General features: G+C 49.3%; 1 protein-coding gene across 2 annotated transcripts in view; it reads right to left on the bottom strand.

Annotated features, from left to right (window-relative positions):
- The window catches only part of WIPF3 (WAS/WASL interacting protein family member 3), a 43,250-nt gene that overhangs the window by 29,469 nt on the left and 944 nt on the right, over nucleotides 1–12,837 (bottom strand). The gene's annotated exons all lie outside the window — the stretch shown is intronic.

Consider the following 12,837-nt stretch of genomic DNA (forward strand, 5'->3'; position numbering starts at 1 on the left):
TAAAGAGTGTTTCCTTACTTTTTATTTTTTATTTATAATCAAATCTTGTAATTTTCAACTGTAACAGTAAATAATCCAGGAAGACCTTTTCAGTGTCTCCTCTGTGTCACTCCAATGTGTCATGACCCAGCCATACTTTTCTTTGAAGCGATTCATATTTAGGTTCTAATTTTTGATGATCTGCAAATACCATCTCGATTGCACACTAATGTTTAATCAGCTTTTCCAAGCACAAACCTTTTTTTCTTTTCGTATTCTATAAGATGGTTTACCTATAATTAAAGAGTCAGCTATCTTGAAAATCATTGTACTTTGCTCTCCCTGGTATTACTGCATAATTATTGATTGCCAGACTACTTTTAATTCTTTCTCATTAGTATAGACATCATTTAAAAATACTTATCTCAACAATCCAGAAATCTATTGCATCATATTCATTGCCTTCTTTTCTAATTCTATGCTATGTTTTTATATCAGTGCTTATAAAAACAAACAAATTGTATGGCAAATTTGTAGCCTGTTGGTAATTGGTGACTAAGCACATTTAAACACAGAATGGGCTGAGACCTTATAGCAGCTTTATTTCTGCTGTCCATTTTTAAAAGTTTTCTGTGCCAGAGTGGACCGACATTGATCAATCTAATTTTGCAGAAATTTGTTGGGCACATATCTTAACGAAACCAACCATTAAATTACCACTGAAGATTAAAAAAAGATCACATTGAAAAATTCCACTAATCGTTGGTACCTGTTCTGTTCATTCTGAATAACACTGCCATCGATGGAATGGCTTTAAAATTGATGGATCTTTAACAAAACAGTGGATTTAAGTCTAATGAAGAATCTGATGTTGATATCTGGGGAAGGCCGTGCATGGGTGGGGGTCGGAGGAATAAGGAAACTCTGTACTTTTGGTTCAATTCTGCTGGGAACTTATCACTATTTTAAAAAATAAAGTACACTTAAAAAATCTATCATATACACACACAGAGATACATCTAATGTTTATATGGAAATATTTTAAAGAAAAGCATAATATTAAAGCACTCTCGTCACCGAAGTCACAGGTGGGAAGGTCGGAGCCCCAGATAACACTGACGGCCCACAGCGGGTCCCCAGAACTTGGTCTGGAAAGTGTGTTTTATCACTGGATTAGTGGTTGCCTACCTAGAGCTTCCTGACCTGTTTCATTAACAAATGAATTCGACAAACACTAGATAAACAAACCAACCTGTAAGCGAAGTACTGTGGAAAAGTTGGTGGAAGCAGAATTCTAATCATTGGCTGTGTCAACTTTTTGTGGCATTAGGTGGAGCGCAATGAGAAAAAAAAAGTCCATTTATTTACATGTTTTCTCAAATAATTGGGGGTTCTTTTTGAAAGAAACACAACTTGGTTTCGCTTCTGAAATGCTGGGTTTGAGGGAGCAAAGTTTAATTGCACTTTGCCACAGAGCCAGGACGAGGGGTTGGGGGAGGCGCCTGGGTGCAACATGAGGAGTGTGAGAGCCCCCAGCACCTCCGGGAGGAAGGTGGCCCGTTCATCTGACCCCTTAATGACCAAGGTCTACTGTCCCTCAGTTCTGGCTCAACCTGCCCGCTTCGTTCTCGGCTGCAATGACTACATATTACTTTGTATTCTTATCTTCTCGTGTGTCTTATCCGAGAGAAGAGACCAGTGGGTTTAACTGATTTGGGATTACAGCCTAGCATAATGATTTCAAACAAACAAACAAACAAAACCCACCACCAAGCGAAAGCAGACAGTAGAGTAACTTATGCCTATTGACAGGTAGATTTCAAGCTTTACTCATGAAAAGTAATGAAAAGCATCGTTCCTCAAGCTTCTCATGGCCCGCGAGGTTCCTACATGACACGTATCCTACCCCGTCACCCTCTGTGCAAGGGCATCAGCCCATTTCACAGGAAGAGCCAGTGAGCCAACAAGGCAATTTTATTTAAATGTCAATAAAAATAACAAAACTCGCCCTGGCCGGTTTGGCTCAGCGGTTGGAGCGTCGGCCTGTGGTCCCGAGAGACCCGGGTTCGGTTCCCGCTAAGGGCGCGTACCTCGGTTGCAGTTTGTCCCCGGCCCTGGTCAGTTGTGCGGGTGGCAGCCACTCGATGTGTTCCTTTCACGTCGATGTTTCTCTCTCTCTCTCTGTTCCTCTCTCTCCCTCCCACTCTACCTGAACAAAAAATGGAAAAAATGTCCTCGGGTGAGGATAAAAAAAATAAAATAAAAAATAACAAAACGCAAGAGAGAATATCTAGGCTCAGAATGACCTCCTTTTACTGGTTTTTAAAGAGAGAACTAATGATCAAGTGTTTTACTTCTCAAAATTTTAAAGAAGGAAACAAAGTTATTTTAAGTAGGACCAATATTTAGGAAGGGAAAACCTATCATTTTTTTTCATTTTCTTTATTGATTTTAGAGAGAGACAAAGAAACATCAATGAGCGAAAACATCAATTGGCAACCTCCTGCATGCCCCCCCCACTGGGGATCAGGCCCACAACCTGGGCAGGTGCCCTGACTGGGAATCGAACCAGCGACCTCTTGGTGCATGGGCTGACGCTCAACCATTAAGCCACACTGGCTGGGTAAAACCTATCATTTTTAAGATAGATAAGGAAAATACATAATCGTGGTGGGGATGTGGAGGAATGAACAGAGGGGAAAGAAAACTATGTATAATCAGCCCGTCCATACAAATGAAGGTGGGGAGTGTGTGGTGGGTTTATAGGGGGAAAAGACAGATAAGTAAGTCTGTGATGGAGACAGCCGTATCTATTTCTATATCGGTATCTACATACATACATACATACACACATATAGAAGAAACACACAAAAGAAAGCATATTGAGAGATAGATAGGGTTGGCAGATATAATACAGGATGCCCAGTTAAATTTGAACTTTAGATAAACAGAAAAGTTCAGTATAACTACGTCCATATTTATACCCTACCTATACTAAAATAATGATTTGGTTTCATTGTTTAATTAATTTAGTTTAGCTGTTGGATTGAAAATCAAGTTTAACTGAATGTCTTGTATTGTCGTGGGTAACTCTGGCCACAGCGATAAAAGTGACAAAGGAACAGGGGAATGAGAACGAGCATGAGATTAGTAAAAAAAATGAACTTTTGCCCTGGCCTGTTTGCTCAGTGGTTAGAGCATCAGCCCAAGGACCAATGAGTCGTGGGTTCGATCCGGTCAAGGGCACGTACATACGTCAGTTGCAGTTCATCCCCGGCCCTGGTCAGGGTCGTGCAGGAGACAACCAGTCCATGTGTCTCTCTCACATCGATGTTCCTCTTTCTCTCCCTCCCTCCTACTCTATCTGAAGATAAATGGAAAAATATCCCCGGGTGAGGAGTTAAAAAATGAACGTTCACTTCTGGTTTCTCTGGTCCCGTGAAAGACTTCAAAGCGTTTCGTAGTTTGGCAAATGCAGGTCTCCACCGGACCTCCCAGGCTCACCCGGGTGTACCCACCCCCGCCCCCGTCCGAGCGCCATCGTTCGCGCCAGAGGCAGCGAGTAACAGGAGGTCCCGGGGCAGTCGGCAGCTCTGTGACGGCTGAAACACCGTCCCTCCCGGAACGGATGCTGACACGGTCTAAGGTTGCAAGGGACAGGCGCGACTCTCCCTATGAGCTTCCAGAAATAGAAGCCACCGCCACTGGGTCCGCAGTGTGTCACTCGCAGTGTCTGTCACCAGAAGTCAAGGCCTTAGTGGCCTTTACACAGGGTCTTAGCAGCAGAAGGCTACTTCTCATCAGAGATTCTGTGTTTTTCTAAACAGCAAACAAAAGGAGACAAAACAGAACAAGGAAGAATAAAACAAGCCCAAGTGCGAGAAGGAGGCCCGTGCACAGCAGGGGGTGAAGGCAAGGACGCAGGCTGCCTGGGAGGTGGCTCTGGAACGCCATGTGCCCCAGAGCGCGACCTTTCCTCGAGGTGTGGCGGAAGCAGAGAGGACAGAAGCTGGGACGTCACTGAGCTGACGGCGTGGCTAGTGGCTTCTGCGCCGGCCTCCCGATGAAGGCATCTGCATCCCTTAGCTGGGGCTGCCATGACCAAGCACCACAGCCTGAGTGGCTTCGACAAGAGGAACGTACTTCCTGACAGTCCTAGAGGCTGGAAGGTCAAGATCAAGGCGCTGACAGGGCTGGTTTCCTCTGAGGCCTCTTCTTGGCCTGCAGGTGGCCATCTCCTCCCTGTCCTCACATGCTCATCCCTCCGTGTGTCTGTGTCCTGAGCTCCCCTCCTTACAAAGACACCAGTCACATTGGACCAGAGCCCACTCTAACGATCTCATTTAACCCTACTTTCCTTCTTAAAGACCACATTCTGGGGTCCTGGGGATTAAACTTCAACATATGCATTTAAAGGGGGACAGCCCACAGCATGTCGGGTCTGTGACTTGGTGTCAAGGTAGTGTAGCCATAACCTGCCTCCCATCCTGAGAACCTCCGACGTTTACCAAAAGAACTTGGTAGTTGTGAACAAGCAACCTGGCTTAGGTCAGTGCTGCCTCAGGGTCCTCTGCACGCCTCAGTGCGTCTGAGGTCCTCATATGTCAAAAGGGACACCCAGTTTGACCCTGACCCATTTTAACAGCATGTCAGGTCAAACAAATGTTAAAATGATCCACCTGCTGCCATATAGCGCTAACACCAATAACCACTGGTGGAGGTTAATGCTGCACATTAGAAGGTCACACTCCGTATTGCAGTTTCCAGTTTTATCTCACTGAAGACTAAAAAACTGAGCCACAGCTGACAAGTCTCTTGAGGGCTTCAGAATAGTGTTCCATAAATACAGAGAAAATTCTGGGAGAAGCGCATCTCTGGCACAACCTTTCAGATTCTTTCTATGCTGATGTCACCGCTAGCACATGGGTTGGCTGTACAACCTGAGCTTTGGGGTCAGCAGTGAACCCCAGGGAGGGTGCACCCTCATTCATTGGACACAAGTTTCTTGAGCAGCTCCCAAGGCCCTTCCGTGAAGGGCAAGTCTGGCATGATCTTTCTCCTTAGGGAGTCCATCTTCACTCGAAGGGAAGACACGCAATGAACACATCACCAGGCTGCAAGGCGCTTAGACGTGCTGAGATGCTCGCTGGACGTGACTGCAGCAATGCAACGCGAGCTTTCGCTTTATGATGAGTTCACAGGAGATCTAAAGCCAGGAAAATGTTAGTGAAAGGAGAAAGAGCGCCCACTTGCACAGAAACACCAACTACCACGTCTGCGGCGCCACTGCCCGTGAAGCACGTCACATGGATTAATTTGCTCAGCCTCCACATCAATGCAATGAAGCAGGTGGCATTCTCACAGAGAACGAAACTCAGGCACAGAAAGGCTCGGTAATCTGCCTGAGGACACGCGATTTCCAGGATGGGCACACGCGAAGCCTGGCTCCAGACTCTTAACCACTCTGCTATGTTGCTCTGAAAGTCGGGCCACAGCTGTCATTCAAAGGTCCTTGTAGAAATCAAAGTGTGAGAAGCAGTATCCGAGAAGGCCAGTCTATAAGTCCTGCTCTCAAGCCTCCTAAGCCAGGCTTCCCTGGGGTTCCGGGGGTGTCCCAGCCATCTCTGACATAACCACAGCCCTGGAGGTGAGGTGGTGCAGGGGACAGAATGCAGGCCAAAGAGTCCAAAGACTGCCAGCTGTGTGACTCTGAGCAAGCACTCAACCTCTCTGGGCCTCACCTTCCTCCTCCGTGGATGGAGCATGACTACAGCAGGTGCTGCACGCCCATGCCAGCGGCGGACTTCTGCTAGTTCCCACACACGCTGACTGCTCGGTGGTCTCTGCCAGAGGAAATTTGCTAGATGGGAAGGGGCTCCCCTGTAGGACTGCAGAGAGTGTCAAGAACTGGTGGATAAAATCCCAGCCCCTCGCACCCATACAGCCTCTCCGTGTCGCCTGCAGGGTGGAGCCCCAGTTCCCCTACTTTGTTCCCGCCTCTCTCCTGCTTCCTCATGCTCTTGCCTGGGCCCCTGAATCACATCCCAACAAACTACTGGTGCCCCAACCCTTGTCTCAGAGTCCTCTCAGGGGAACCCCAAATGAGACGATGATCTTATCCAGCTCATGAGGGGTGAGGAAAGACCAAGTGGGATTCTATGGGAAGGTGTTTGTTAAATTGTCCAGCTGCTGATAGTGATGTGTTAGAGGATCCCTATTTCGAGTAATAACACAAAGGCACTATGATTATGCCATGGAAAAGTTTCCATGCCAACAAGTGACTTGGGTCACACCCCTTCTTTTTTTGAAGCTTGTCCTCCCAACCTGAAACTCAGCCATCATCACGGGTCTGTAGCAGGATCCCCTCGTTCAGGGAAGGGGGGCAACTATTATCTGGCAGCGAAGATAAACAAAGGCTTGGTGAAATGCATGGATCCTTCTAGTAAAGAGGGCAAGGGCCCCATCACCAGGAAGGGACAATGTACGAAAGTCACAGTGGGTCAGGGGGCCTGAGGGTTAGTGCTGTGGATGACAAAGCAGAGAACGAGGGAACTGGTGCTTGGGTGATTCTTGGCTGGTCTTGGTTCTCCTGGGACCTGGGCCTTAAAGTAACACACTCCAGGCTAACGTGTCCTTATCTAGCTGCCTATGTCCGCTCCTTGCGCCTGAGAGCTAAACCAAGGGTGCCTGTGCTCGTGAGTTCCGAGTTTTTACGTGGAACCTCACTGGTTGCTCACATTCGCCCAAGGAGGCAGGTGTAGTATGTCCATGTCCCCTTCTCCCGTTACCCGGCCTTCCCACATTCATACTCAAGAATCCAGCCTGTGAAGAACATGTTTAAAGGGTTAGAATAGCTCCTTTTTAGGCATTATCTAGCAACAATTCAAATAAAAGAAAATCAACAGCGCCCCCACCCCCCTGTAGGACCATGCCCACTGTGCAGCCTGAGGGGAAGGGCAGAGAAGCCCAAGGTTACACAGAGGGTGCCGGTGAGGCGAGGGCAGGAAGCTCAGCTCCCGGGCTCCTACCCCAGCCAGCCCAACCTGCGCAGGGTGTGGCTGGTCTCCCCACACACTCCCCTCCATGTGCCAAAGTGCAGCCAGAAGTAGTGTACTCAACATCATGAAGTTCGCTGAGCCTTCCTGGTCCCTGACTTGACTACCCTCTTCTCCAAGCCAGACAGGCCACGTCTGGCCCTGTAGCTCGTGGAAAATCGTTGTGCCTTGAACACAAAACGACACCATTCCAGTCAACGTAAGCCAGTGGTCTTGAATGGCCCTGGTGAGGAGAAAAACGGGTTTTCCCAAGTGAGGGGCAGGAATTAATGAGCCAGTGAAATATTTGCTCAAAAAAGGAAGACGAGGTTGGGCTAGAGTGACGGCCCCAACAAGGGAAGTGTGAGACTGTGTGCTGCTGAGAAATTACTGGAAGTTACCAGAATGAGATGGAAAAACCAGCCTGCCGGAGGGACAGTCTCAGAATGACTCTCCCATCTTGCTCTGGAGAAACCCTGGGGAAACTGAGGCGGGGAATCTCTGTTCGTCCCCACCCCCCAACCCCTCTGTGGGCAGCCTTGCCCAGCTCAGACCCAGAAGGCGCCGTGATCACATCCCACTAAGTGAGTGGACCTGACAGCAGGTGGGCCTGAGTGGCCGAATGGGACCGGAGAACAGTATGTAACCAGGGAGACCGCCCTCCGCCAGGGCGCGGGGGGAGTGGGCGGGGCCGCGGCTAACACAACCACCGCTTGTTCGTCAGGCCCTGGTCGGTGTTTCCAAAGCATCATTTGAAGTCATTCCTTTCCTGGCGTGTGTGCCGATTCCCATTTCTCAGGTGAGGAGACAAGGCCTACAGGGATTTTCCCAGGCTCCAGGAGCCATGAAGCTTAGAGTCAGGCCCATGACGTGGAAGGCTGCGTATATCCCTTCCCAGCTCGGGTGTCCTGCCACCACGCGGGGACGGTGCACACGTGTGCCCAGTGGGCACAGTAGCTCTGCCCCTGGAATCCCCACTGTTACTGCTGACGAATCTTCACCGCCCCTACCCTAACCCCACCTTTCTGCAGTGATTCTCAAGGCCGGGAGGGGGGATGAAGGGTGGGAAGCTCCCCTGGGCGGGTCCAAGTGACCTTTGAAGACGTGAGAAATGACACACCACATCGCCAATGAGTCTCCCTGAGCAACTACTTCTCTCTCTCATTAAAAAACAAAAAACACCCTTTTCTGTTGCATGTAACAATGGATTTCAAAAGATATTTTTAAACACTAGTTGTGAATTAGTGGTAAAAAAAAAAGGGGGGGGCAGCTCATTCTCCAGCCTCGGAGGTGTCTGCACGAGGGGCGCCTGAGCAAACGAGCCGCTCTGCTGCGTCATGCTGCCCGGGCTGAGCGAAGGAGCGGCTCTGCTGCGTCATGCTGCCCGGGCTGAGCGAAGGTGCGGCTCTGCTGCGTCATGCTGCCCGGGCTGAGCGAAGGAGCGGCTCTGCTGCGTCATGCTGCCCGGGCTGAGCGAAGGAGCGGCTCTGCTGCGTCATGCTGCCCGGGCTGAGCGAAGGAGCGGCTCTGCTGCGTCATGCTGCCCGGGCTGAGCGAAGGAGCGGCTCTGCTGCGTCATGCTGCCCGGGCTGCGGGACCGAGTGGCAGCTGCACTCCCTGCTTGGACATCTGATCCCCGGCGTCCTCACCCTTCTTACCCTTCCGGTAAACCAATAATAGTTTCAGAAAGTGTGACAGTCTGCAGTGCCAAAAGGGCAAAAATGCGTATGTCACAGTTGTGAGGTTTAAAAAGTCCTTGAGTGTCTGTGGTGTGACCTCTTGAGAATCGCTGTTCACCTGCTCGGGACCCTGTGGGGCTTTGGTTGCTGTGTGTTTTTTGAGGTGTAGCACGCTTTCCAAGCCATCTCCGTACCCCAAGGCTTGGCCCCGGAGTCGGTTCAAAGCTCCTTTCCCATGACCATCCTCTGGACTCCTCAGCCCCCAGTCACCAGAGGCGTCCAGTCCGAGAGCAAGGAGTGGCGACGTGATCGTTCCCGGGATCTGGGTGACCTTGGTGTTGAGAAGTGTTGCTGGCTGGGAAAGCTTTGCTGTAATAATTCCCACGGCTGTCCTCTGTGCTTTGTCTGAGAGAAACACCAGATAGGGCTCGACGTCCTTGGACCAGGGCCAGAACAGTAAATGCAACGGTTTCACCAGCCACTGTTTGTTATCTGGTGATCTCGCGGGGCCTCGGGGTTCCCTTCAATATAAAGTAGTGGAGGTGGTGACGGCCGCCTCACAGCTTCTCTGACATCCCCTTTCGAGGCCACTTGTATCAGTTCTCAGTCTGAGGACTAAAAGCCCAAACCATTCCATAAATCAACTCAGTGCTTACCGAGAACACCTGCTCTGCCGGGAAGTCGCACTAACATTTTTATCATTAATCGCAGGAAAATACAGGAGCCAGATGCCACGGGGGAAGGAGGCAACGCAGAGAACTTCCCGCAGACGTGCTGAGCCTATAGGGGTCTTGTTCTTTAAGATTAAAAGCTTATATTTTAGTCTCAAACATCCGTCTGAATAAGTGAAACCACGCTACACAGTTCTCTCCTTGGTTCTGCTAAATCACCTCTATTTGGCATATTTTGAGGTTGCTGATGTCCATTACATTGCTTTGTGCTACACCTTTTGTGATGGAAAATCAACCCGCACACAAGCTGAAGAGTGTGATGAGCACCCATGTGCCATCAACCAGCGTCAACAACTTTCAACTCACAGCCAATCCCGTTCCAGCTTCACCCTAACCTGTTTTTCTCTGCTTATTACAAACATATCTGACATCGGATGATATCTTTTTTAAAAGGCCTTTAAAATGTAACAACAGTATTCTTAAATAAAGTTGAGTATGATTTCTTTATATCACCCAATACCTCATTAGTGTTCAAATTCCCCCGATCGGTAGAGCTTAAATGAAACTTCGAGGCAGGCAGAGAAAGAACGAGCCACAGCATTGCAATCTCAGCTTCCTGGGGCTGCCACAAGGCCCAAGGAACATTTTTTTCTTTGCTTCCTATGGGGGCTCAGAGCCAGGCGACCTAGAATTCTCGCATGAGCATCACCAGTCAACCTGCCCGAGACACGAGTGTCCTTCCCCGGGCAGCCTCTTGGTCTGCTCCCGCCGAGCAGCTGAGAAAACACAGCCTCCTCTAAATGTCGAACATATTTGCACCAGGCTGCCATTTTCACTGGGCACCCCCAGATCCCCACGTCGTGCTTGCTCACAGCCTCGGTCCCACAGCTGGTGGCTCATCGCTGTAATGTGTGGCTGATCCTGGTACCTCCCACTACCCCTGAGGACGCAGGCCACTCAGCTCAGCACAAGGCCTGAGAGGAGAGAAGGCAAACCACCCAGCTCCCCAGAATCATGCCACAGCCGCAGCTACTTGGAACCCTGAAAACCTAGAAGTGATAACCTCTGCCCACCTGTTTCTTTGGACTATTTTCTGACTGCTGGCCTGCTGCCCACTCTGAATAACTCAGGTTCCCAAACTTGACCTTGACTTCTGTTGGCTGACCTCCCACCCCGAACTGACCACAGGGGCCGTTGCCCTCAGTCTATCAGTCACAGATCTGGTATTGCCCGGCTGTTTCCTGGTCCCTGAAATAACAGTAGCTACCATTGACTAAGTTGGCACTGGGTAAACACATTTTCCATGGTTATTTAATTAGATCCTCCAATGACCCCATGATTCATGCATTCAACACATATTTGCCGAATGCCTACAACATGCCAGACACCGCTCAGGTGCTGAGGACACACACTGAGAAAAACAGACAAAGATCCCTCCCTTCATGGAGCTTCCAGTCTCAGGGCAGCGTGTGCCAGGAGGTGGCGATGATCGTTCCCATTTACAGAAGAGGAAACTGAGGCTCAGAGTGACCAGGTGATTAGCTTGACATCAAATGGCCCAGCGGGGATTCAGTTTCTATTCGTATGACTTGAAAGCCCACACTTTTGTTTTACATATTCCACATTGCATCACAACACGATCCCTGCTGAGACCCACAGCTTGGCACAACGTGTGGGCACTGCAGGGATGAGGTAGGACCCAGCATGCTCTTACCCCTTGTGCCTGAAATACTGTATGTGCCATTGTGGATCCTGCTTTCACCAGCTTGAAAACACATTCCAACCGCTCTATGGTAACATGAAAATGGAAACGGTCGCTACCATGTACAAAATGGGCACATTGTCACTTTCCCTGACTTTTAAATGTCTTTCGGTAAAGCGAAGGTATAAGTTCTGTTCTCTTTGAACACAATGGGGAGGATGGTGCCAAAGGACATTTAATGGCTTTTAAAATAATACCTGGATGTTAATGTTTCCTATCCCTAAATTTGTGACTTCTGCTAGAATTGCATTTTGTTTGTAAAATATTCTTACTAAAACTCGAATGTATTGATGGTGTTCTGACAGGACCCAAGAGAGATGGGTCAGGCAGGTGGCAGATGTAATGTCGAGGCTGGTTGGCTCACAGTAGGTTTGCCTTGGGAACTACTAGGCACTGAGTGCACGCTCCGCACCTAGTACTGAGCTAGGCGCACACTCCCTGTCTCGGAGCCACTCACTAACTACTCGCTGGCCCTACGTTCCTTTCCTCCCTCAACTGTCACTCGGGAGGAGTCTCAAAGCACTAAGACATATCCAGCACCTGAAGCTCAGGAGCAAACTCGGGGAGATGAAAAGGAATGAATTCAGAGGGCAGGATGGCCCTTGAAAGATGAGACCTCAAGGATCCCATATGCAGGAAATCTGTAAGGACCTAGCAATGCAAGTACAACCTCTGGTCTGGGAATGACATACTCTCAGGATTTCCATGACTGGGCAGTGCTCAGTGACAAGGCCAGGCCTCTCCGGATCCAGGTGCTCATCTCTTCCGAGGCAGACTGGCGAAGGCTGTGCAGCAAACGCTCAGTCAGTTTGCACGATGGCTTGGCCAAGGTTAAGGGCAGTCTGCGGTCACTGAGCTCAGAGGTCCTCACGGTCCCCACTGTGCCCCACATGGCTAGCTGCAGAAATTCATTTTTTTCCAAGCCCATCAACAGCCCTGCTGTAAACTAAAGACAAAACAAAATGGACTTCTTTTGCACTGTATCTGCTTCTTTGCTGCTGCTTCTCTGCTGTTAATCCATGGGTTTTATTTGGAGGGTAACTGGCAAAATGTTTTTGTTTTTTGTTTTCTATTACAAAGGTGAAAAAGCAATTTAAAATGGAGAACAAAACCAAGCAAATGGGGAGAAATGATGGAACCACAGAGAAAGAGAAAGCAGTCTCAGCAGGAGGCCTGGGGAACAGGAAGAAATCTGGGTGTGGGAGTGAAAACCATTGACTTGCTGGCTTTCAGATTCAAGGGGTGAGGGCAAGGTCTACATGAAAGGCAGTGGGGTCAGTGGTTTAGAACAGGGGCTCTGGCACCGTTTTGCCAGCATTCAAACCATGCCCCTGCCAGTGTCTAGCTGCCTGATCCAGGGTGAGTCACTTCCCCCTTGGCACCTCAGTTAACTCATCCATTCTAAGAACAACCACCTGCCTCAAAGGGTTACTGTGAGGATTAACTCATTTCTGTGCTAAGCCTTAGAACAGTGTACAGTATACAGTAAGCACTACATAAGTGTTCACTGCTGGAGTCATCAGTACCGTTGAGTCCACCCGTGCACACATCTGGAGGCAGTAGAGCACAGAGCAGCTGGGCTCTCAGAGAGCCCAGGGAGGGATCCAGCCTCCGCCACTTCTGGCTGTGTGGCACTGGGCACCTGAGTAACCTTCCCGTGCCTCAGTTTCCTCAGTTGTAAAATGACACCTCATTAGATTGTTGTAAATACA

This window comes from Molossus molossus, unplaced genomic scaffold (genome assembly GCF_014108415.1).
Source record: "Molossus molossus isolate mMolMol1 unplaced genomic scaffold, mMolMol1.p scaffold_m16_p_7, whole genome shotgun sequence".
In the NCBI taxonomy this organism is placed as follows: domain Eukaryota; kingdom Metazoa; phylum Chordata; class Mammalia; order Chiroptera; family Molossidae; genus Molossus; species Molossus molossus.